This window comes from Meriones unguiculatus, chromosome 3 (genome assembly GCF_030254825.1).
Source record: "Meriones unguiculatus strain TT.TT164.6M chromosome 3, Bangor_MerUng_6.1, whole genome shotgun sequence".
NCBI classification, from domain to species: domain Eukaryota; kingdom Metazoa; phylum Chordata; class Mammalia; order Rodentia; family Muridae; genus Meriones; species Meriones unguiculatus.
In genome coordinates, this window is record NC_083351.1 from 73,420,537 (window position 1) to 73,447,807 (window position 27,271).

At 41.2% G+C, this 27,271-nt stretch overlaps 2 protein-coding genes across 10 annotated transcripts in view; one reads left to right on the forward strand and one right to left on the reverse strand.

Moving 5' to 3' along the window:
- Nucleotides 1–27,271, reverse strand: part of Dgki (diacylglycerol kinase iota) — a 453,496-nt gene that overhangs the window by 396,125 nt on the left and 30,100 nt on the right. The gene's annotated exons all lie outside the window — the stretch shown is intronic.
- Akr1d1 (aldo-keto reductase family 1 member D1) overlaps nucleotides 4,436–27,271 on the forward strand; it is a 287,500-nt gene continuing 264,664 nt past the window's right edge. Inside the window, exon 1 of the mRNA XM_060380196.1 lies at nucleotides 4,436–4,446. The gene's annotated coding sequence lies outside the window, so the exon portion shown is untranslated. The remainder of the gene's footprint in view (nucleotides 4,447–27,271) is intronic.

The window sequence follows — 27,271 nt, forward strand, 5'->3', positions numbered from 1 at the left end:
CAGATGGTCCAACAGAAAAACACTGAGCTCTAGGGTCAGTGAGCTCTGTCCCGGAAGAATAAGATGGAAAATGATATAGCAAGGCATCTGGCTTCTTTCTCTGGCTTCTGCGCAGGGGTCACAAGCATGTACACTTGCACACACACATAGATATATACACACACATGCACACGTGAATTTGAAGAAAGAACATAAAGTCATGTATCATAGAAGATCAGGTACAATATTACCCCAAACCAACTAGATGCTACTCTGTTTTCTTTTTTTTAACCTTTATTAATTACACTTTATTCACTTTGTATCCCCCCATAAGACCTTCCCTCCTCCCCTCCCAATCCCACCTTCCCTCCCCCTTCTTCACACCTGCCCTTGCCCAGGTCCACTGATAGGGGAGGTCCCCCTCTCCTTCCCTCTGATCATAGTCTATCAGATCTCATCAGGAGTGGCTGCATTGTCATCCTCTGTGGCCTGGTAAGGCTGCTTCCCCTTCAGGGGGAGGTGATCAAAGAGCAGGCCAATCAGTTTATGTCAGAGGAAGTCCCTCTTCCCATTACTATGTAACCCACTTGGACACTAAACTGCCATGCGCTACATCTGTGCAGGGGTTCTAGGTTATCTCCATACATGGTACTTGGTTGGAGTGTGAGTCTCTGGGAAGACCCCTGTTTTCAAATTTTCTGGTTCCGTTGCTCTCCTTGTGGAGTTCCTGTCCTCTCCAGCTCTTGATATTTCCCACTTCTTACATAAGATTCCATGCACTCTGCCCAACAGTTGGCCATAAGTCTCAGTTTCTGCTCTGATAGTCTGCAGGGCAGAGTCTTTCAGAGGCCCTCTGTGGCAGGTTCCTAACTTGTTTCCTGTTTTCTTCTTCTTCTGGTGTCCATCCTCTTTGCCTTTCAGGATGGGGATTGAGCATTTTAGTCAGGGTCCTCCCTCTTGATTTTCAATCAACAAACTGTCCAGATGCCTGGCATCAGGCCCAGTGAAACACCTCTATTCAACAAAGTAAACTGCTGTGACTCTAAAGTCTAGAGAGGTTCCAATACATTTTCAAACTTCAGTGATATTCTGAGGTTCCTTCAAGTTCTGGAAAAAGACTTCTGTGGAGAGCTGATAAAGCATAGAAAGCAGGCCTCAGGAGATGGGGGACACGTGATTCCCAGCTCCCTAGTCACCCACTCTCCCTGTTACCTGGCAAATGGGCACAGTAGTGTTGTTATTGGACCTGTTAAAGACTGTTAGATAACCTATAGAAAGCATCTGCAATAAAATAAAGACTAAATCCATATCGGCTGCATTTCCTTCCAGGGGTCGGGTAACTTTCAGCCCTTGGCGTGGTTTTATCTGCTCTCTCATGGAGGCATCACTTAGGCCAATGTTGCTATAGTCCAAAGAACGTGCTAAGGTGGGACTATTTTTCCCTACTGGAAATGGCTGGAGAAGGAGCTATGAGCAATCTTAAGCAACTCATTAGCAAGGAAACCATTCCAAGTGAACAACAGCCTGCAATAAGCACCTCACCTCTGTAGCCCTCGCCTCGGCCCTCACAAGCCTCCTCCTCCCTCGACCTTTGTTTTTACATCTGCCCCTGAATGCCACTTTCCTCTGCTGACATCTCCCTTCCTAATTAGCCCATGTCTTTCTCTGTATGTCTGTCTTCATCTCCTGTAACCCATCATGACATGAACGTGAAGGGCACTTACTGGTGGTTTCCCGTTCCCTCGCAAGTGACCTAAAGTGGGTTGCTCTTTCTTAAGTGCATCTAGAAAAGTTCCCCAGCCCAGTACAAAATCTTGGTAGCAAGCTCCTCCAAAGACTCATTGTAATCAAGCACTAAGAATAGATGTAATGTCAAAAAGGCAAGCCAATTTTAAATGAAAAGACACAAAGACATCAGAAAACCCAGCTGGACTTCAGGTCTCCACAGACTTCTCCAAATGAGACCAAGTAACTTAAAATTGTTAAGACCCTGCAAGATGCCTTAAGTTTGAAACATAGGGGCAGCTGGTTATGGGAGCATCTCTTTCCCATTGCAGACAGGTCCAAGTAATGAATGAAAGACATTTTTATCTATGTGAGAACAGAGGCCACCTGGCAATTTTAATTCCCCCTGGCAACTTGCTGGATCACATGCTGGCAGGTATGTGGAAGGTTCCTGACTTTACGTATTAGTGATGTGTCTATTCATATTACTTGCCCCTTTGATTTGAATTATCTGTCTCCTTATTGTTGAATTATGTGTTCCTTTTTGTTAATTTTTTTAAGCTGGCATACAAAATAATGGGTTTCCTTGAAGCTTTTTCATATATATATATGCTTTCTAAGTTTCCGATTTCTACTTTAAAGGATGTTTTATCTTAGTGAGAGATAAATCAATGGAGATAAAAATCAAACCATGCACCTCTTCCCCCTTTTTCCAATCATGCTATGTAAAAATATGTAGAGGTTGAAGTTCATGCACAAATGTATTTGAATATATTCAGCCACATAAGATAAAGACATTCAGGCACAGCTCATTAAACTGATTGCATCACACGTGTTGTTGGCCATTCAAAGATGGATCAGCTATTAAAATAAGATGAATTAAACACTGTAGAAAAGAGAGCATCTCTCTCATGAATAGCTATGTCCAAAAGCTGGAGGCACAAGCCTCGAATCCATTGGTTCAGTAATTAACATAGGTACTTACAGAGCATCTGCTACAAGCCACACATAGGGAGAGCTGGCTTCCAGGAATCCTCTATTGAGATCAAAACCTCTCAGAAGGGAAGTAGGAGAAGGAGGGGGAACAATGAGAACAAGTGAGAGATCAATAACTACTTCCCTTTAATTCTCCATGAGGAGATGATATTTTAACAGATATCAAAAGTAAAATACAGTTCTATTTAGGATCAACATATTTGGTTCCAACCCTGAGCTATATTCTACTCACTGAACATTTATATTCTACTCACTGAGCATTTATTAAGCATCTATTATAAACAGACCCTGTGCTGGGTGCTTGTTGTGAAGAACAGAGAGGCTGTTAGATAGAACCGGGAGGTATAGCTGTTCATTAACAAGTATTGAGTGCTTGCCAGGTACCAGGTACCAGGCATTTTGCTAGACAACTTACGAGAATTAGCTCATTTAGTTCTCATCGGCTCCTGAAGAGATTAGTAAATAGCACTATTATTAGGTTCTCTCTTCTCCTCTCTTCTTTATCTTTACTATGAAAGCCAAAGAGTTTGGTTAAATGCCTTTTCTTTATAATACCAGAGGTTTCCAGTCACAATCGTCCTCCCTCCATCTGCCTTCATATCAAAAGTTTAAACACAGGAGCCAACAAGATAGCTTAGTGGCTTATGGCACTCATATCCCAAACTGACAACTGGAATTCAATCCACAGAATCCACACAGTGGAAGAAGAGAATGATCCTCTGACCTCCACTTGTATGCCATGGCACAGGCCCCCACTGCCAGACACACACAAATAAATCAATACAAGTTTTTAAATTATAAAGCAACTCCTTATCAGTCGACTGAACCCCATTCTTCTTCCCCTCTAACATGACTACTAGAGTGTAGTTTGTGCAAATACCATGTATCATCCATCATCTTTAAGGGTTTACAATATAGGAAAAATCTAAATGTATTAGTAATATCCATTACCGTCCTTCATCTTTTTATTTCCTCCATGATGCCTAATTTTTACCATATATTCTCATGGAAGAGACAAGAAATTTTTCAAACACATTTTTCTGGAGTTTGGACATGACTATTTAGTCTGTTAGTTGTTTTCTAATAACAATTTCAAATATTATTAGAATATTATTCTAACAATAATTTCTAATACTTGTTGGGTACTCTTTACGAAGGCATGCTTGGCTTTCCCAAGCCAGCATGCCTTCATGAAGAGTACCCAACAAGTGTAAAATACAAACTCCTACCAAGCCTGTGAGCTCTCCAACACTGGGCCACATTCTAGTCAATTTGTTATCAATTCTGATTGAGTCTTATATAAACTCTCACCTTCAGTTAAACTCATCTTTTCACTATTCCATTTGCAACAAATTTCCATAGCAATGCCATTTGCTGAAGATATATATAGCAAAACATAGTCAATCCTCTCAAAAAAAAATGGCAGTTTAGAAACAGCACATGCTCATTCCCCTCGTGGTTAAGTGAGCCACAATGCAAGCAGCAAGGTGATACAGAAAGTACATGTTGAGTCTACAGCACAGAACCAGCTAATCCCCAAGCCTCTCTTCCACATTTCCCCTGTACTACTGGCTTTCCTGAGGTTCTAAATCTACACAGGCTTGGTTTTCAGCAACAAATACTTTCTTCTTCATTGATCTGAAGGCTTGAGAAAAGTATCTAGTGGTGTCTTTGTTCACACAGGTGTTTGTAACTGATAGCCACCTGTGGCACTGTTTAAAATTCTACTTTATTTGGCGTATTTAGGCCATTACCTCTTTCCCAACAATACCCCCTAACCTTAAGTAGGAGAGAGAAAAGGTTAGTGGGTAGAGGAGGCCCAGGCCCCTTTACTTCTCCCGGCTAGTTAGGGTCACGGGTTCTTGTAGGGCTCTATACCAATCTTTGTCAACCGCATACACAGCTAGCAGTCTCCTTCATGCCGCTGCACAATGAAGGGTTTCTTTCTGTCTCTCTGCTCCAAACCACCACTGCATCTCTGGTCTCTGGTTTTTCCAAATTGTTCCATGCCATATGCCAACACCAAACCACAGAGAGAACCACTGAACGCCACTCGGCAACACCACCACACAATCTCTTTCTCGGCCTCATATTTACACTTTCAGAGTCCTAGACCATGCCCCTCTCCTTGCATAGGTAGAAGGCCATTACTAGCTGGCAAAGATCATGCTCCACATGTGACAATTAACAGATATGGACAAACTAGCTCAACTAAAATCCCACACTTGGGATTAAAACAAAAACATATTTTTATAACAAACAAAGAAACCAAAACTTACATTACAGGTAGTATATACAACATTTCTCCAGGAGCAGGTATTAATCTCTCTAGAGAAGAGACAAGCACCGGACAGTTCTTCTGGATGACTTCAGCACAAATATTTCCACTTTTCTGATTCTGCACCCAATAAGCAACTTTCTGGTATAAAACTTTTAAGTCAAAATCAGTGACAACACCTGTCCAAAATCAATAGCTTCAGAAACCTGGAAATTAAGTAAATGACTGGGATAGAAAATAACTCATGATTTCGAAGAGAGTGAGAGCTATACAGCATTAAAATCTGCTGTCTGAATGTCTTTCCCTGTTGCTGTGATGGTAGTGAGGGGGGGTTTCTTCTAGCTCACAGTCCATTATGGCAGAGAAGTCAAAGTGGGAGGAGCTTAAAGAATTGGGCACACAACATCCACAATCAGGAAACAGAGAGTGATGAATGCAGTTGCTGCTTCACCCCTCTCTCCAGAATCCCAGCCAGATTTCTGTCTCTGCTTCCTGGTTTGCTGAGATGCAAACAAAGAATGGCAAACCATCCTGCTGCCATAGACCACCCATCACTCTGCTTTCCCTGCCATAGGCCGACCATAGACTATACCCCTTATACTAAACCTCTCCTCCCTTGTTCTTCTTCTTCTTGTCTGACATTTCCTGGGGAAATATAAGTAAAAATTGATTTGCTCACATAGAGCACCAATGACAGATCAAAGAAAATAGTCCACCCAAGTGGAACTTGCATGAATGCAGATAAAGGGTTACTTACAGAAGCATGGGTGAGTCCAGGGCATCTGTATCACCAAAAAGCTCACCCCAGCATGTGTACAGATGTTCAACTCATCTAGGCTAAGGCACCTCAGCAATTGTTACTATTTACATGAACCTGAAGAGCAGGCTTGTGTGTCTCATAAACTTTGCTGGCTTTCTAAGCCTTCTATGTTTCCTTTACTTCTGAGTCTTACGAGCCTTCCTCCTTCCACTGGAGGGAAATGTTTCAATCAAGAAGAAACAATTGTACAATACTTCCTGTCAAATATTTGGTCACAGCAATGAAAAAAGTGAATAACACAGACATTAATGAGTGTATTATTTTACTTTAACAAATCCATTTTTTGACAATAGGAATGAAACACATAATAAAGCTATAGGGTATGTTTTTCATACAAAGAAAAATAAACAGTAGAAACTGTCTTTAAGAGAGCCAACTTATTGACCTTACATAATTTTAAATTACTTGTTCAAAAGTATATCTGTCTTAAAAACTAAAGAAAAAGTCTGTAAATGATGTACGAAAATAACTAATTTCAACAAGCAGATTTTTGTTAAAAGAGCCAAATAGAAACTATGAAGTTCATTGATTTTAATATCCTATTACTGAAGATATCATACCTTGGTCAGAGGACATGGAGAAATCAAGCTAGTACTGACTAGGAAACTCATCCCTGTTGGCTAGCTTTCATAATATCAGAAGTGCTATTCAGGCTTTAGGAAAGAAAAGTCATCATCAATCTTACCCAGATATGAACCCTGAAAGCTACAATGATGTCCAGCCAGGACAGACAGGCCCGTGAGTGCAATGGTGGTGTGATGTGACTGTTGTGTGAGTAACCCACAGATTTGATTTAAGGTGCACTCCAAGGAAGAAATTCATGCCTGGTACTTTAAATCTGGCCAAGAACACATGGTCAGGGAGCTCATAGGCACTAGAGGAGGACCAGCTTCTATTATTTTTCTAAGTGAGCACAGCATCAAACTAAAGATATCCATAAATTAGTATCTCTCAGCCTCAGCAGAAGCTTCTTTGTATAAAGGGTGGCCACTAATTTAGAGGCTCATAAGTGATTAAAATATAGAAAATAAGTGTCTGTGGAGTACTCAGCCATAAACAGGACATCTATATTATATTGTCACCCTATAAAACTCGGCTAATATGCAGAAGGGAGAGAAGAAAGAGTGTAAAAGCCAAACGTCAGAAAAAATTGGGGAGAAACAGTGTCTTCTGGACATGACAAGACCGTTGAACTAATGAACTCACAGCACTATGGGTTGCACAAGACCTGCACAGGTCAAACCAGTTAACATTCCTGCATGGAGTGGAGGAGTACATAAGCTTCTATCCCCAGCTGAGCAGCTAACAGTCTATGGCTGCTAGAGGAGGGCAAGTCAGTTGTCTATAGGGGTGTGGCCTCTGGTAGGTCAACCATCCCCCACACTCATGGTTTTAAAAATCATTATAGGACATAAAGTTTGAAGGAGGATCGGGCAGGGAAATACCTGGAAAAAGTTAGAAGGGGAGAGAAGGGGAGAATATGATCAAAACACACTGCACACATACAAGAAATTCTCCAATAATAAATATAAATTATTATATTTAAACATTTTTAAAGAGCATTAAAGTTATTCCCATCTACTGAACCACCTGCTTCTGATCCTCAGTACCCACTGTGACACACACCTATGGTCCTGAACATGGGCAGAGACAGAAGAATCTGAGGCTTGCTGCCTACAAGTATAACTGAATCAGTGAATCCTAGTTTTAGTCAGAGACCCTGTCTCAAAAAGGAAACTGAAACATGATTGAGTAAGACATCTGAGAATTGAGTAAGACTTCCATGAATACCCACATTCAAAGGTAATACACATATATACTAAAAAAAACAAAACAAAACAAAACAAAAAAAACATGGCAAGTGGGCTCCATAGTAATAGGAACAGGGACTGTTTCTGACATGAACTGATTGGCCTGCTCTTTAATTACCTCCTCCTGAGGGGGGGGGGGCAGCCTTACCAGGCCACAGAAGAAGACAATGCAGCCACTCCTGATGAGACCTAATTGGCTAGGATCAGAAGGAAGGAAAAGAAGACCTTTCCTATCAGTGGACTTGGGGAGGAGCATATGTGCAGAGGAGGGAGGAAGAGAGGTATTGGGATGGGAGGAGGAAGGTAACCACAGGGTAGATACAAAATGAATAAAGTGTAATTAATAAAGAATTAAAAAAAACACGAAAAGAGAGGAAGAAGGGCAGAGAGACAGAGGGAAACAGTGGCAGAGAGTTACAAATAGTGAAGACTGGATGTTTCCATTCTTAGATCAGGAAGACATCAAGGATGCCTTCTCTCACCATTTCTGTCAATCACTGATCATCCTACTAGTATATCCACGCAGGTAAATGTTACACATCAATTAAAAGGAAGACCTAATACATGCTACAACATGAAGTAACTTTGAGAACATGCTAAATGAAAGAATCTAGTTATGAAAGACCACATAATATGTGAGTACAGAACAGCAAATCTATAAACAGAAAGTGGATTGATGTCTGCCAGGGAATATGGAGAACAGGAAATGGAAAGCAGTTAGTGCTGGTACAGAGTTGACTGTGGAATGTTTATTCCAAAAATACACAGTAATGATGACTGCCCAGTTCTGTGAATATACTAAAATCTAACAAAGTGTACACATTAAAAGGACATATTTTATAGCATGTAAATTGTATCTTAACAAAGCTATTACTTAAACCAGTCCAACTGCTCATTTAAGACCATTTAATGAGTTCAGGTATTCCATCTAGAATCTCTTCCTTGAAAAGCAATTGTTTGGAAATTACTGTTCATCTAATTTAGGCTAGGCTAGTCTGCTTTTCATTACTGTGATAAACACCATGACCAATAGAAACTTAAGGAAGGGTTTATTTAGCTGATAGGTTAGTTCATTGCCTGTGGAAACCAAGGCAGGAAGTCAAGGCAAAAATCTGGAAAAAGGAACTGCAAAGAGACCACAGCAGAACACTGCTGATGGTCATACCTCCTCTGGCTTACTCAATTGCTTTCCTATATAGCCAGGGTCTGCCTGCTCTAAGGATGGGGCCACCCTGAACAGGCTGAGCCCTCCTACATCAATTAGTAAATCCTCACAGACTCCGTAGGGAGTCAGAGAGCAGCAGTTCCTCAGCTGAGATTCCCTGCTCCCGGGCTGAGTCTAGATTTGGATCAGGGTGACTCCTAAAGCTATGACATTGCCTAAAGAAGATTAATCAAACTCTGCTTCTGAACCCCCAAGAACTAATGCCAGAACACACAGACATCTGATCTCAAACAGTACAACAATTAATGGCCTTTGCCTAAGAAATGCTTGGCGAAGAGAACGGTGGAGACGGTTTCTACCACACCCAGAGCTCGGACATCTTGTTCCATCAGTGATATCTGGGTTGACCAATCTTTAGCTGTCAAATTCACTGTGGTTGTGAAACAAGTATTTGAATTTTTTCATTTCCCTCTGTAACAATTAGTTTATTGTTAAGTATACATATTTAATAGTGTTCAAAATCATCTGCTTCAATTTTTCAGTATTTTTTTTGATCAACACTTCCAGGACCATCTATTTATTTTGGTTTGTTGGTTTTTTTTTTCTTTTTGAGATGGGATCTCATATATCCCATCATAGTCTCAAACTCAATTTTAGCTGAGGATAGTCTTGAACTTTTGATCCTCCTGCCTCTGCTCCCAAGTGCTGGCTTCCTTCTGAAATTACATGTCTATGCCTAACACCATGCCTGATTTATGCAATGCTGGGGATTGCACCCAGGGCTTCCTGCATGTGAAGCAAGCACTCTGCCAAAATAACTACATCTCTGGCATCTTTAGCAAATGATAAATACTTGGTGCTTAAGAAATCTGAGAACCCTAGTTTCCCTACGTAGATGTAGCCAGGTTGGGATAGAGGTCAAATAGAATAAAATTACTCAATAGAATTGGCAAATATCTACTAATCCCCAGGGCAAGCTGGACTGACTTACTAGCTATACAACTTCTCATTGGCTTCAGAAAAAGAGTGAAAAAGGTTAAAAATCATTTTAACAAGTTTGAGGCTAGACCTAAAGGAGCCTGGAAAGCAGAGATATTGCATTGAGTTAGTCCTTATTGGCATTGAAGTCTTACTTTTTATTTGTAGACTACTGGGTGTAATTTATACCTTTAATGTTTTACCCCCATCTGATGCTTATGATGTCTGACCAAGTACCCAATGACTATCAACTCAGTGAAGGCCAGTTGTTTAAGCAATTCATTGCACTCTAAAACAAGAACTTTGCAGAATTTGGAACAGAGAATTACTACCTTACCTTAAATAACGGTCTCCAGGGGCTTCACATGGTTCAGAAGTGTTTAATGCTGACAGACACCCTTTTAGAAGTTCAAGAGTGAACATTCTTTGCATTAGCTAGCTGTTGGTTGTTTCATGCCATACTGTCTAAGGGAAACTTGTATTTTTCTTATCCTCTCTCTCCCTATCTCTCCTCCTCTCCTTCTTCCTCCTCCTTTTCCTTCACCATCCCCCTCATTTCTTCCTACGATTGCTTTATCACTTTGGGTGCTAGGAAACTTTTGATGAGGCATGACTCACGGCTAGGGGAAAGGAAAAGAAGAGTAGACAGATGATCAAAAGAGCCAGAAGGTTATATGTTCCCCTAAGGTCATATGACTACCCAGTCAACATTCAAATTCCTTCTCTGCAAACTTTTATACCTTGATATTCTTGTTCAGAGAGCTCTTTTATGATTTCACTAATTGTCAAGCATATGCATAGTGTTATTTTGAACATGAAAACCAGGGGGAAGATGAAAATAGAAGGAAAATAAAAAGAAGAGAATAGATGAGAGAGGGGGAAAAGAAAAACATGAAGACAGTGGTTGAATGAATGATAACGAAAGCAACCACCCTGCCCCCACCAACACACTTGGACTTGCCTATGTTCCCACTCCCTGGATATGGCAATAGGAACAGCTTTTCTGGATCCCATGACCTGCTTTAAAAATAAATAACTCAAAGCTTTGAAAAGACAAGGTAAAAAAGAAAGAGAAACACTCTAAAAAAGTAAACAATGTTGGCTCTATCATCATCTTTCATCATCATGATCATCACCATTATTATTATTGTTGTTGTTGTATACAGCATGAAAATAAACAACTACAAAAGTTTTAGTCCACCAGATGTATAACTAGAAAGGATGTAAGACTGGAAAGTGCTGTGTTTTGAAGCCAAACACTTGAATAGGCTTCGGCTGGTACTGTCATCCAGTCACCTACTGCATGCCTGACTGTGGTCCACACATCCACCCTATACGTAGGACAGGGTGAAAAGTTCCTTGTGTATTGGGTATCCAACTCCTGAAAGTGAAAGAATAAGTGTGTTTGTTGGCATGGGTTTGCACCATGGGGTGAGGAGGAATTAACAATGCTGACAAGGCCATAACTGTCTGATGCTTGCCAGGAGTAGTCTGGAAGAGTGGAGGACTCAGCACTTTTCAGACCCAAGCTCTTGCTTCCAAATGGTCACTTTACAGAAACTTCATGCAAGAACACCTTCCTGGAAAGAACACTATTACAACTCTATTCTTGTGATATCTTTCCCATGCGTGGCTGACCATTGTTCCAGTTTGCACAACTGAAACTATGAGCGTCCTGTGTTTATGACACCTTCGTTGTTGCCAAATGGCCAAATGTGATGTCATTATTATGGCTTTTGGAGGCGTGAAATTTGTCCATTAGCTTGTAGCAGTTCTGCCTAATAAGGCAGAAAGTCACCCTCAGGAGAAGGGCAAAGGTGGTTCGTGGAGACATGCATATTCTCCAAGGCAGATTTGTGATTAGTGCCACATCACAAAGGTGCCTTCCTTTCCAACCAGCCTCTCCCTGGCTCTCTCCCATGGGTAAGAGCAATTTACCCCAAATTCTAAAAGAGTCCAAAGCTTGGCTGTCCTGACTGCATACTGTACTCTGGCCTGTATTCAACTAATCTCTACCAACATTCATTAGTACAACTCATAAAGCTCTGTACCAAATGTTACAAAGAATAGAATCAGATAATCAAAACTGTTGTGAAAATTATAGTGCAGGAGGTAGAATAATACAAGGACTAAAAATTACAACTGCAGAGCAAAACAAAGACCCACAGGCAGATGCCACCACTATAAGCAGGACTCCTAAGAAAAGGTGGGCCAGTTAGTTACATAAGTCAGGGGCTGAAGAGATGGATCTGCAGTTAAAAGCACCAGCTGCTGTGGCAGCTCAAAACCATCTGTAACTCTAGTTCCAGAGGATTCTGTCCTCTTCTGGTCTCCCAGGGCACCTCACACAAGTAGTGCACAGACATACAGACAAACAAAACACCCATTATCGTGATATAAAATGCAGAAAATGGATCAACAAGGCATCTTGCATACATGAGTGGGCACCTGATGATTCTCTGTTTGTATACAGACAGGATGAAGGGTTGGGCTTAAAAGGAAGCAGAGGTGATTCCACACACAACAATGAAGGGCTCTGCGAGGACAACAGATTTATTGCTTGTCCAGGTAAAGTTAGAGTTAAGACAGAAAGGGCGATGATGATCAGCTCTGGGGAGCCTTATACCACAAGATAAATACATTACACAAATTACACAGTCCAAGACAGAAAGCCAAATAAGGATTCTGTACAAGACCAGAGCTATGCTTTATGATTCTAATATCAGCAAGGGTGTAAAACAGATCCTCCGAGGAGCCCTGCTCACCAATTTTAATTTTTTTCAAGAGTTGTGTTTACCACTTATATCATCAGAAGTTTATTTGTACAATATTTTCTTTCTTCCTGACATTGTTCTTCCCTCCGTTGTCTCCCAGCGAAGCTTAGGAGTCCCTCCTGTTTATTGAGAGGCATGTGGACCGGACATACAGTTAACATGTGACATCAATCTAAAATCTCTCGAATATTTTCTCTGAGAAAAATGAACACCTCCTACCCACCCACCCACACATTTATCTACAAATTTCCTTAGAAATGCAGCTTCATCCACAGTTGCCTCCGTTAAAGCAGAAGTGAGTATGTAGATGCAGTCTTATTTCCATATCAAGATTCTCAGAGACATTATAATAATGTGTATTACCTATGTGCTGGATAAAGAGCAAGGTTCTGCAGGAAAGACACTCATCTGGGAGTGAGTCCAGACTCCAGTCACTGGCTGAATGATCTCAGCCCTATGAGGTCAGCAGGCCAAGCATGTGTTTGTCATTATCTAAAGCTTTAGCTACTGCACGTGGTCCCTCTGCTCAGTTATCTACTCTGAGACTTGACTAAGCTAGCCCCTGAGAGCAAGTGAAAACAGCAAGCACTCAAGGCATGCTTTGTAAAGTAAATATGTAGTTTCTTCATAGCCCCAGCACCCTGCAACATGCTGGACATACATTAGGTGTCATATGCCTGAGTTAGATGTTGTTGAGAAGAAAGCGAGGAGATACTGATTTTGGACACCATCAGCTTCCTCTTCTGAGTCAACGAAGACAATTGTCACTTTATAGTTATTCTAAGAGACCCTACAAGGAAAGTACTCAGGACGTTCTAGCTACATGGATCTAGGCTGGTTTCCTGGAGATGCCAATAATTCTGACTCTGTTGTTTCCCCTCCACAAAATAAGCCCTTTCCTGGTTCTGTCTCTTCTATTTGTGGCTGCGGTGTTAGCAATGAAACCCAGGCCCCCACACGTTGTCTAAAAGTCCCCCACTTCATCTAATATCCCACATTCATTCTTTTAGTAAATTTCTTTGGTCCTTGTACACCCATTAATAAAACTACACCAACCACTGATAAGTACCTACAACAGTGGTTCTCAACCTGTGTGTCATGACCCCCTTTGGGGGTCAAAAAGATGTTTTCACAGGGTCACATATCAGAGATATCCCACATAGCAGATACTTACATTACTATTCATAACAGTAGCAAATTTATAGTTATAAAGTAGCAACAAAACAATTTTATTGTTGAGCCGCAGCATTAGAAAAGCTGAGCACCACTGATCTATGAGAAGAACAAAGATGGTTTTGAATTCTTTAAAGATAAAAAGATTTCAACTTTTGTGGGGTTGTATCCTGTTTAGAAGTTATGCTAGCTAGGAAAGGGCTCAAAGGATTCTTTTTGACAAAGGTTTGGTAGACAACATAGGAGGAGAGGAAAGAAGCCCATACTAAAAATACAATTCAAGTCAAGCATGGGGGCACATGCCTGTGAGCCCAGCACTCAAGGGGCTGAGCCAGGAGGAACACAGATTGGAAACAAACCTGAGCTACCGGTTACCTTCTGTGAAAAAAAAAAAATCTATTCTTAACTTAGCCAACCCACAAAATGAAATGGGAATGATGCAAACATAGTAGAAAATTCTATTTAATTCAATCTTAACTTTTAGGTTATAGGTTAGATGGTTAGTCTGTTTTAATACTGTGTATATAAGGCTACATGATTTATGTGTGTGGTGTTTATATGTATATATGTGTGTTGAAGATAAAGCATAGACATACACAGGCCATAGCACATGTGTAAAGGTCAGAGGCCAGATGTGAGCACTGTTCCTCACCTTCCGCTTCATTTGAGACAGGGTCTCTTGTTCACTGATGCATACACCAGGCTAGCCAGTCCATGATCTTCAAGGATCTGCCATGTCAGTGCAGGAATTCTGGAATTACAGAGATCTAGAGATCCAAACTCAAGACTTTATGCCTGTATGACAAACACTTTATCCACTAGCCACCTCCTGAGCCTCTGAGTAGTGTGTTCCTACTAAATCCTAAGTCCTCGCCCAGGAACCCAGGTTAATTTAATTACATTCTAAACGTGTGCTTTCTACTATTTTTCTACCAATTCATTCTCAAGTTAAGAAAAGCCCCAGCAACAGCTGGGCTGTGTGTCACCTTCTTGTTTATACATTCCTGTCATTAAAAACTACAGGTTGACACACATGGCTGGCTCTGCAATTGTACTGATGTTTATTTAGTGCTATTTTGCCAAGATGCTTTAAAAAGATAATTTTGTTCTGTGTGCCTTTCCCCTTCTTTTATTTATGTTTTTATTTCAAACATAATAGACACCGGTTTGTGTTCTTCTCCGGTAAATCCATTTCTTTGTCTTTTCAGCTGTGCTTGGGGGAAGCTAACGATGATGACTCACATCGGGTTTGACATCTCTATTGAGTGTGACCGAATTTTCTTTACCTGCCTGGTAATCACCATTGCTGATCCTGATGAGGAGTGAATGGGGATGAAACACCAACTGCCACAGCCGGTGTCTAGGGAAGTGGAGATAACTAGATAGAAAGAAGCAGCCCTGGACTCATCATAAATTGCCTGGCAAACCATTGGCTTGAGAACTTCCTGGACACAGATCCAAAGAGAAGCGGCCATAGTTGGGTTCCACAACAAATGTGATATGTAATTGTCACAATATTGTATTATCTCCAACACCAGCAATGGAAAAGGCCACGTTCTTCAAGGGCAAACAAGGACAGTTCATAAGCATGCATGTGAACACGAATGCAAACATCTGCCATGAGGTTCTCTCAGCTCAGAGCATCTGTGGTCCACATCTGTTCTTGCTACCATGTCAAGCACCCACATTGATTCCACTTACATTCAGTTAAGAGTCACCTCTTAGAATTTTATAATTGGAAATGGCTTAATGATTGCAAATGTCCATGCTTTCATTTTCAAGACTAGAAAATAGAAGCTTAAAAAAAAGAGAGAATGCAAAGGCTGAGCCAATGTCATATCTGTGGTCTTAAATAGGATGGATTCAAACACAAGAGGATAATTTCTCTGAAGCTAAATCATAACACAGGTGGCAGTTGAGTTGGCAAGCAGCAGAGGACTGGATATTTTATTTTCTCTTCCCAATCTCATCTACTATGACTCTCATGAGAGCCAAACCTACTATTCAGTCTTCTTGTTCTATTTCCATTCTTGTTTAGCATTCTGACCTACCTGGTGTAGGTGAGGCAGAGCGGTGCTTTAGAAGACGGCAAATGAGAACAACAGAGGCAATTGCGTTGACTTGTATTGTCTGTAAGTATATTCAAATGACTTGCAATTACATTCCATGCATGGAAGAGCCCACTAAGTCAGGTGTTATTCCCCTGTTAAAATGAAGAAACTGAGTCTGAAAGGTAAAGCAAACAGCCCAATATTACACAGCAATTTCTCTGATGCATTCATAATTTAAATGCAAGTCTAGCTGATTCTAAAGTTGGCACTACATTAGAAGAGAAGAATGAGAAACAACATAAGCATCTGTGCTCAAGACCTAGATTAAAAATAGAGCCAGGATTCGTGCCTGCCTGCCTCCCCACCAAGCATGACACCATCAAGCCAGTGACCTACCTGAGGCCAAGAAATGGAATGAGAACTCTACAAAATATCTAAAGGCTCTTTGCCACCTCCACATACCAACCATCAACACCAAACTAAAAAGCGGAGGATACGGAGAAGAATTGAGGAACAAGGCCATTAAGTACTTGTTTCCTCCTGTCCTACATAGGTCCTAGGAACAGGAACTGATGCAAACCTCTGTTCTGAGTCACTGTAACAGCTTTCTATATGCCATTGATCCGTCCCAGTTAGTGAAGACGCATACTTCACCTTTGATCCAAATTCATCTATGAAAACCCAAAATACGGTGCATATGCCATGTTGAAAGAGAGTATGTGGGTTCTCAAACGCTGTTTTTCAAATATAATGCCCTTCACCTCAGATATGCTCTCTTTTACATTTGCATACCTGAACGAAAGGTGACAACGAGCTTCTAGGAACAGGCAATGTTTCCAAGCGAATGTTGTATTTGGTGACAGCAGCATCTAGGTATTCTTGAAATAAAGAAATACCGCATTTATGCATGAACCCTATAGCTTATGCTGTCCCAGGCTGGGCAGGAAGTGTGTGTGGACTTATGATTCCCCTATATTGACACCATAGCTCAGAAGAGAATCCTAACCAGGCACCACCACTAAGTAAGGTCAAAGTACTCAGCATCCCTGGGCCAGTGTGTCTCAAACTTGCACACAATCAGCAAATCATCTGTGGACCTTGTTAAAATGCAAATTTTAATTCAGCATGTCAGAGCTAGGCCTGAAATTCTGTGGTCCCGGCAGACTCCTGAGTGACAGTACTGTTTTGAAGGGACATGCTTTGAGCAGCAAAGCCCCAGCACTCACACCAACTCTTATACTCATCCACCTTCCAACTGTTCAAATTGTATCTCTCAACCATCAAGCCATATATTCCTTTGTCATCATTTGCACTGGGGTATGTGTGTGTGTTGTCTGTGTTTGTCTATATGAATGTTTCTCCCCAAAAAGTAAATCTCATCTCTTGAATCTTATCTTTTCCTTTGACCTATAGACCAGACTCTTTGTTTATAATAAATCCAACTCTCTCATATGTTTGACTCACTTCTGTCTCATAATTGATCGTGCTGATGTTGGTGGTCTACAGCTGGAATCCCCTTAACTTCTCAAGGATGAAATAGTCTATATTTCCCATAATAATCAATATTTACTCAATAAGTATTGCTGAAGTGTGAATTATGAATTATACATATAGAGAAGAGTATAGTAGAATAATTAATAGGTAAATAATTCACTGTTTAAAAGAATGAACATATACATATTAGTCAGTATATATTTGTTTAATAAAACTTGTAGGTGTCGTTAATTGAGCACTTCCTAGAAATCAGACATTGAGTTGAGTACTCTATGCTTATTATCTTGCTTAAGCCACTTAGACCTCTGCAGGAAACACCCCAGAGCCCACACACCCATCCTAATATTTTACACATGGCCTTCTTACTGGGTGCCTGCTACATACCAAAGTTCAGTTTAACATTGCAGAAGATCACAGAACTCAGGCACTGCCTGCTCTTGAAATGGTTGCAGGCATGAAGAATGAGGCTGAAATAGGCCAAGAATAGCAATGCAGGTCAGTAGAAAATGCAATGAGAGGTAAGGGACAGTCATCTGGGAATGTTGGAAAACACTTGTCTTCATTAGGGTTCCAATTGCTGTAATAAAACACCATGACTAAACACAAATTATGAAGAAAGGGATCATTTCCATTTACAATTCAGCATCACAATCCATCTTCAAAAGAATGCACGGTAGGAACTCAATCAATCAGGGCAAAAACCTGGAGGCAGGAACTGATGCAGAGGCCTTAGAGGAGTGCTGCTTACTGGCTTGCTCCTCATGGCTCACTCACCCTACTTTTTTATACTGTCCATGAACATGGGCCCTGGGGTGGCACTGTTCCCAGTGGGCTGGGCCCTCCCACATCAATCACTTATCAAGACTCAAAACAATACCTTATAGACTTGCCTTCAAACCAAGCTTATGGAGGTATTTACTTAATTAGGATTACCTCTTTCCAGATAGGTCTGGGTTTGTATCAAGTTGACAAAAACAAAACCAAAACAAACACACACACACAACCAACCAGAACAACCTAATACTGACATTTAAACTAACTCCTAAAATTAATCCAGGAGTAACCAAGCAGGGCTAGGAAGAAGGGCGTAAAGTAAATGGGGATACAGACACAAAGCACAGAGTAGAAGACCACAAGGTCAAAGAGCTCTGGTAGCTTGGTGCACATACAACGCACTGCATTGGGTCACAATAGAAGCACGAGAAGTGGAATGGCTAGATAAGAAACAAGTGGTCTTAGAATCACTTAGAGAGCCTCACTTAGGTGCCTTCAGGTGGCACCTCCACACACTTCTCTATCTACCCAAAGCTTATTAGAACCTTAAAGGGAAAATAGGTGGGCCTGAAGGACTTACCAAGCTGCCCTGCAGACTCAGGTATGGCTATCATGGGGGAGACTCACAGCTCAGGATGTGGGACTCTGTCCCACAAGCAGTGCAGGTGACAGCACTTTACACACAGGGAAATGACAGAATCCAGTCTATTTTTAAAAGATGCCAAGTATGGATCAGAGAGAAGAAAAACTGGAGATGGGGAGGACATGAGGCTGCAAAAACAGCAATAATGAAGATAATAATAGCTTGTGTTTATTGATGTCCCAGGAACCATTCTAATTTAATAGTATAATAACAGATTTGAGAACCTGAGCTGAAGCAATGGCAGGAGTAGTAGAGAGAAGGAACTGATTCCAGAGAGAACTCCAGCTTAGTGTTTGAAGGCTGGTACCCTGGACACTGGGTGTCTGCCTGAAGTCTCTGGACGTCCTAACCCCAATCACTTTCCCTCTCAGCATTTAGTCATTAGAAAAGCAATGCACGTGCGTTCTCAAAAGAATAAGCTTAGAGGCGAGATGATCTTTGGGGCCAGAGATATTTTACTTTCATTCAAACTGCATAAATTGTTTTTTAAGACAGAAATGAAAATTTCTCAGACAGCAACAACAGATGCAGCAGTTACCTGCTCTGACCTGGGCCCTGGTGTACTGCAAAAAGGACTCTGCTATAGCACTGGGCAAGAGGCCCGTCTCTCCCTCTGCTTGCTGAGCTCAGAAAATATAGAGCCTCATATTGGTGTCCCAGAGAGGCTGCAAAGACACAGGAATCTTGCCTCATCAGAGAAGCCTTGCTTGGAAAGAGAAAATATTATGACCTAAAGTTGAATGAAGTGGAAGAATAATTGGTAGCAGTGAATTGAGGGAGAATAAAAACACTTGTAGCGGCACATTTCCTTCCTGTCAATGATTTTCTGAACATATTCATTCATCACTCATTTATTAGGTGCATGCTATGTGTCAGGCACAACATTAAGGGCTAGGACAAAAAATCTACAGGAAAAGGTTTTTGGAGGAAAAGAGAACTAGATGTCAACACTCCTGAGCAAATTTCATTGCCCCAAGACATCTATTATTAAGCTCTTCCATTTTCTCAGGCTGCTAGACAGACTTTACGGTAACAGTTACGCACAGAAAGCTGCTACTGTGGCTACATCTTCACTGCTCACCAAAAGAACAAGTCCCTGTATATAGATAATTGCATGAGAAGAGACAGAGCAGTTTATATGGCAAGAACATAAACTATATCTCATTTTCAAACATACTGCAGCTTCTCTAACCAGTGCTGCCTATGAAGGTTTGCTGGGGCCCTCAGAGACCTAAGCTGATAATGTGTAATAAACATAGAAGGAAAAGAAACTTCTGGAGGGGCTTACATTGACAAATAAACATCATATCTCACCAGCAGCTCACATCATTTACAGCCACAAAACACTGTAGAACTAGTCCATGGCCCTTGCCAAATACAAGGGCACCAGGAAGCACAGCCAGCCTATGCTCCCAGAGTAGAAATAAATAGGACAGACAGCAACAAGAGGCTGAAAAGTCAGGTCCCTGTTTTAACTGTCTAGAGTGCCAAAAATTGAGCATATGCATCAGCCTCGATCAGACAGGCTGACATGTTCATCTTTGACAGATAACCCAAAGTTGATGCTGAATCCCGCCCCTGAAGCCATAATGTACTATCAGAAGATGCAATGGTGGGGACTGGAGAGATGGCTTGGCACTTGCTATTGCAGAGGACAAAGTTTGATTCCCAGCACCCATGTCAGGCAGCTCACAATTGTCTCCAGTTCCAGGAAACCCAATGCCCTCTCGTGGCCTCCGTGGCACCTGCATTCATATGCACACACATAACTTTAAAAAAAAAGAAAAGAGTCAGTGATAAAGAATGAGGGTGTCTGTATGATAGTACATCATACAGTATCACACAAATTTGGGCTGAAAGCAGTTAGACAGAAACACTCCTAAGCTGTTCCTTGCCTGCTCCTGCCAGGAGTCTCTTCAATGTTGTTCCACAGGAAGTTACCAAGTACAATTCTGACCAAAGGTTGAAAACAGATTAAACACACACACACACACACACACACACACACACACACACATACACACACACCAGAAGCAAATTCCAAATTCCTCAATTTTTGAAATTCAGTAAAAAAAATTTAAAAATACATACATACATACATACATACATATACGTGTGTGCATACATACAAACATACACTATTATAAAGTCTAAGATATAGTGAGACTTGTCAAAGACTGTCAAAAAGAACTGAAAGGGCTGAGTTACAGCAACTAGACTGATGGATTTACAGGACAAGAGTTCCCTGCATTCCCACTTGGAGACAAAGCTGTCACTCCCCAAAACACAGGTTGAAAGTGATGGAGTGCTCCCCCTTAGTGTGATCAGAGCATGGACTGTCCATCCCCTACCCTGTGTGCCCACACTACCACAGTCAGGCACCCCAAAGAAACACATCAACAGCCTCACTTTTCTAGATTTTAATTACCAGTCAGCCACAGCCCAAAATTATTAAATGGAAAATTATTAAAAATGGAAAATACTGTAAATAAAAATTCACACATTTAAACTATGTGCCATTCTGAGTGTTACAACGAAATGTCAAGCCTTCTTGGCCTGTGCTGGTGTATCACACCATGTGCTCTCTGCTCAGTGGTCATCTCGGTTATCAGATCTACCATCATGATATAACAATGTCTGTTTTCAAGTAAGCCTCCTTCTACTGACAAAGGCCCCTTTCGGCGAGCCACCAGGGCGCACTACATAGAAGGACAGATGTGGTATTGGGTATCATGTGGCAACACCACAAGCCACATAAAAAAAGCAGTATATACAGGGCTTGGTACCTTTTCCCATTTCAGATATCCCTTAGAGGTCCTGAACACATCCTTTATGGCCAAAGGGGGTTATGGCACATACAATTGCACCTTGGTAGTTTCTGATTTCCTCAGACAAAACAGGCAGCCCGCAACTCTTGAATACCTAGGCTTGCCCTGACATACGTTTTCCTAGTAACCTCTGGGAAGGCTGTCGTCTTCAGTTACAGATGAAAACTCTAAAGCTCAGAGATGTTGCAGGGCTAGCTCAAATCCCTGTGTGTCTTCGCTGCTAGTCCCTTCGCATCCCGTCCTCTAAGGCTGCATCCTTTGAAGAGACTCATGCTATCATTGCTGAATGGCTGTTTTATAAAGCTAACACACTGGAGTGGGTATGAGTCGAGCACCAACCAGTGTTGCAGTCTCAGAGCCAGCTCTAAAACGAAAGCCAGACTCCTTCGTTTTACATTTTGTATGGTGTTCAGGACTATCCTGGCACATAGCAAGAGACCCTGAGAGAACAACAAATGGAAGAAAGGGTTTATTTAGGTTGTTTCACAGTTCCAGAGGTTGGAGTACACACTGACTTGCTTCCACCACTGCTGCCCTTTGCTGAGATAGAGAATTACAGAGAACAGAGGATAGCAGGTCAGAGTTTCTCAGCTCCTGGAATCCAGGAGACAGAGAAAGAAAGACAGGATGTGCTGGGCCACGATAAGATACAGCCTTCAAAGATAGGCCCCAGTGAGCAATGTCTTCCAAATAGGCCCCATCTCTGGTCTGAACTCATCAGTGGCTTAATCTGCTCATTCAGTCATCTCTCAGTGATTAGACCCACCAGCTAAGACCATGTCTTCAACGTGTGAGCCTTTTGGGGGAACACTTCAGAGACAAACCATTAGAATAAATGTTCAATTAATGTTGGCTATCATCATCACCATTAGGTAAGCTGTGCACCCTAAAATGCTGAAGGGCACTCAGCTAAGGCAAAGTTCCGTTCTTAAGAGGTTTCTTATACTTATTTTTCTGACGTCATAATGAACAATAAAGTGCCCAGGCAGAATGACTAGTGAAATGGGGGGTGAAAAAAGCCTGTGCTTTGAGAAGTAATTGCAAGGTCGTTGTACTGAGCTCCCAGCTTCATCAACGTGATTAAAACTTGGCATCTTAATGTGGAAAAGGGAGTTTCAAGTCCTTTGCATGTGTTAATGTATTTACTATTAACTCAAAACAGCCCTGTGTGGCAGATCCTGTTAATACCCTCACTTGGTAGGTAAGAAAATCAAGGCCAAGAATTTTAAAGAATTTTCCCAATAGAGTACAATTAAGGAGCACTGGAGTGGAGATTTAGGTGCAGGAAGACTGACTTAGACGTTCATGTTCTTCCCATCTGTGAAATGAATTAGATGGAGAGCATATTTGAGGCAGTGACAATTCAGGATGTGTCATATGTACAGAGAGAAGATTTCACATTATCTAGTTAGTGCTGCTTGATGAAACAAAAACACAATAAAAACAAACAAACAAATAAATAAATAAGAAATGAAAATATATTTTAAAAAAACAAAGAAAAAATACAGTAAACAGATGTGAGAAGAACAGTAAGAACAGACAAGAAGTCAACAAAGCAGGTCCTCAAACGAGAATGCTGAAAATCTGTGTGGGACACAGATTGGCACCACAGTCAGGAGGGAGCTCATCTTTTGAAACAAAATAAATAGGCCATTGACAAAACTCAGACAGAAAGAATCAGGAGGAGCTGCTATGGTGATTCACCGAAATAATGTGAGTTGGTTAGATGAGGGGCCAGAAACACTCCCTTGACTGCACAAACCTCTGATTTCCTACTTGGCTTTAGCAAGTCTTTGTGAATGTTAGAGTTGGGGAATCGAGGCTTACCTGCAGAAGAAAGAATGAGAAGGGACCATGAGCATCACTTAGGGTGATACGAACTGGATGTTTCAGGGCTGTGGAGGCAAACACTTTGTGAATCAACCCCACAGGTGTTGAATGTGTTGGTGCTGATTTTACACATATGGTATCAGGGAACTCACAACACAAAAACTCTGGTATCTACTTCACTTCATCCTTAAGGGCTGCTCCCAAAGACCTACAGTCTAGAGCTCTCTAGCTCCTGAACATTTTACAAAGATGGCTGTGAGACCTTTCAAGCCTTTCAAATGCTCTCAGCGTGAGTCAGATGGAAAAATGTGGGTTTCTTGGCAAGGTTCTAACCCACTCAAACGAAGTGATTTGTCTCCAAATTAAATCTCAGCATTTCAAGCTGCATTTAGTACCGACAAAACGCAACCTCCTGGTTCAGGGTATCTAATAGCTCTAATCGTTATTGAGTGAGATGTGGGCAAATGTGACTAATCTCTGGCTATAATTCCCTTGAAATAACCTTGGAAGTGAAAGCCAAACGAAAAATATGCTCATAATGAGGCAAAATGGATTTTTTTTTTTGCTAAACATAAAGATAATGTAGGAAATATTGGCAAACCTCAAAGGACAGATTCAGTGCATCTATTGATCAATGTGGTCCTTTCTATCCTCTTTTTCTACATCTCCAGGGTAGAGTGAAGGAGGCTGTGGAAGAACAATGAGGGATGGGGAAGAAGAGGGTAGCACTGGGTGATCTCATCCACAGAATCCCTTCCTGGTAACTGAGCTCTGCCTACAGGTTCCAAACAGCTCCTCAGCCCTGCAGTAGAGCACTGTTAATCATTACCATAAAATAAGAAGATGCTAAGTAGGGTTCAAACTCCACAGTAACTTACTTCTCTTAGGAGAACTGAACCTCTTGTGCTTTTAAGCATTTCACAGCTTCTAGCTTCTCTGACGACAGATATTTGAGCTTCTGTAATCTGGCACAAAAACTGAGGTTTGGAATGAGACTAAGAAATGCTTCAGACTCTGTAAATATTACTATTGTAAGGCTTGCTAGAGAATCAGTATAAAGAGAGAGCTGAGCGTGTAAACAATCCAGAGGTGAACTTTATGTGCATCATGCACATATAAAAAGAGAAACTATACACTGATGTTAAAGTAGGAATATAAACTAAGAAAGGAAAAGAAAAATACATACTTTGGGCAGCAATTTCATGACCCTAGATTGTTTATACAATTTCCAAAGTCTAGACAACAAAATATTATGCTTTTCTTAGGCTAACTTGAATTTTGCTAAAAAAAAAATCAATAATTACTTTAAAGATTTGTTCTCCTCACAGGGAACTTTCCAGAGACTCATACTCCAAACAAGGACTATTCATGGAGATAACCTAGAACCCCTGCACAAAAGTAGCACATGGCAGTTCAGTGCCCAAGTGGGTTACATAGTAATGGGAAGAGGGACTGCCTCTGACATAATCTGATTGGCCTGCTCTTTGATCACCTTCCCCTGAGTGGGGAGCAGCCTTACCAGGCCACAGAAGATGACAATGCAGCCATTCCTGATGTGATCTGATAGACTAAGATCAGAAGGAAGGAGAAGAGGACCTCCCCTATCATTGGACTTGGGGAGGGGCATGCATGAAGAAGGGGGAGGGAGGGTAGGATAGAGAGGGAAGGAGGGAGGGGCTTATGGGGGGATACAAAGTGAATAAAGTGTAATTAATAAAAAAGAAAGAAAAGAAAAAAATAACTTACCGTTAAAAAAAAAAGATTTGTTCTCCTTTTGGTTCCTGGTAGGGAACAATAATAAATAACACTGACTTTTAGTCCATAAAAGTAGAATTACTAGCTTTATTATGACTTTTCTTAGATATGTATAGCATCTGGACTCCTTCCCTCTAACTCTTTAGAGAAGCTGCCCTCCTATTTCTTCCTGGAAGAGCTGGCTATAAAACAGAACATACTGTGTGACCCCAAGAGCAAGGCAAGAGCCCTCTGTATGTGATGCCAACATATCTGATCACTCTTCACTTTAGAAGTCAGCCAAACAGTTTAAGAAATTGTGAGAAAGAAAGAAAGAAAGAAAGAAAGAAAGAAAGAAAGAAAGAAAGAAAAGGATGAAAAGAAAGAAATTGTGAGCTGAGTCTGTTTTGAAATACACAAAAAGCAATCAAAAGTCAGTTGGCCTAAATTTTTCTTCTTACATTGGTGAAAAACATTTTTTAATAAAATGGTATATTCATTCTCCCTATTAAATACTTCCCAACTGGTGCATTGGTGTGATGTAATTATGCTTTGGGAGCCTACTATGATGTTGCTACAAAGGGCACAATATGGGGAAAAGATGAGTATGAAGGCTTTAGAAGCTTTGGGGTTGTAGAACACTCACTGGCCATTGTCTAATGTTGCTATAGTACCATTTATCACAATGAAAATACCAAATATGATGACAGAACCTACAGAAAATTAACCCTATAAGGAAAAGGAGAGACTTCAGACATGATTTGGTGTCTAACAGGGAACTTGAACCATGACTCCACCTCCATCTTGTCGGTCCTTATATCCTGGTATGACTTAGAGATGTTCCCTAAATCCTTTTTATTCCACACCCTATAGACTATCCCTAGAAAAACTGGGTCTGTGTCATGAATTCAGTTCCCTTTGCAAAATCCACACATTTAGCCCAGAGCATCGTCTTGAATATCAGAATCCCTTTATTGCTAATTTTTACCACCCAAAAAATTCAGACTGCCTTGGATGCAGCATGACCAACATGTAGTTCACTATTTTCCCATCTGGGGCAGCTCATCACTTTCTACTCTTTATCTGAGGTGTTAGTTCACAACACAACCAATCCCGAAACACAGACGCCATCCTTATTCTGCCTTTACTGAAAATTTATCACCTGCACTTCATTGGCAAGTCCTCTTAATTTGAAATTCTAAGGGTTTTCCTCCCCGCTTCTAAGTCCTAGCTCTGCCATCTCCATCTCCTCTCCTCTCCTCTCCTCTGGACTGACATATGAGTCTCTACTGACCTCTCTCCTGTGCAGTCACATGAAAAACATGATTGAAAAGTGAACTTTCAACTTTTTTTTAATTCTTTATTAATTACACTTTATTTACTTTGTATCTCCCCTGTGGTTCCCTCCCTCCTCCCCTCCCAATCTCTCCCTTCCTCCTCCTTCTGCACGCATGCCCCTCCCCAAGTCCACTGATAAGGGAGGTCTTCTTTTCCTTCCTTCTGATCCTATTCTATTAGGTCTCATCATAAGTGGCTGCATTGTCTTCTTCTGTGGCCCGGTAAGGCTGCCCCCCCCTTAGGGGGAGGTAATTATAGAGCAGGCCAATCAGTTCATGTCAGACACAGTCCCTGTTCCTATTACTATGGAACCCACTTGGACACTGAACTGCCATAGGGTACATCTGTGCAGGTATTCTAAGTTATCTCCATGCATGGTGAACCTGCAACTTTTAAGTGTCTTTTTACAATAGCCACAAAACAGCAGCAAGCCCTCCACTTTCACTACAAATCATTGCTTATACATCAACCCCTGAATCCATAGCACCCCTCATTGAGTAACTTCGCCTGCATGACTTTCTCACTACAGCATCTCAGGTTTCAGCTTCTGAGATCTACTGTGAAGCTTCCAATCTCTTTTTCAGTCTGCCTCAGGTTGGCCTTGGCTATATTGGAAGCCCAGACTGGAAACTTCCCTTTTTAACCCACCCCACTGCTAAAGCTGAGCTGCAGCCCATCCCGTGTCAGCTCCAGTTTCAGGAAACCCAGCTCAGAAAAGAGCAGCAAGCTCCTATTTTATTTATTTATTTTAACTTTGTATTGATTCTTCGTGAGTTTCACATCATGCACCCCAGTTCAACTCATCTCCTCATCCCCTCATATCTGCCCTCCACCCCTGCAACCTCCTCCCAAAAGAAAAATTAAAAAAAAAAAAAACATA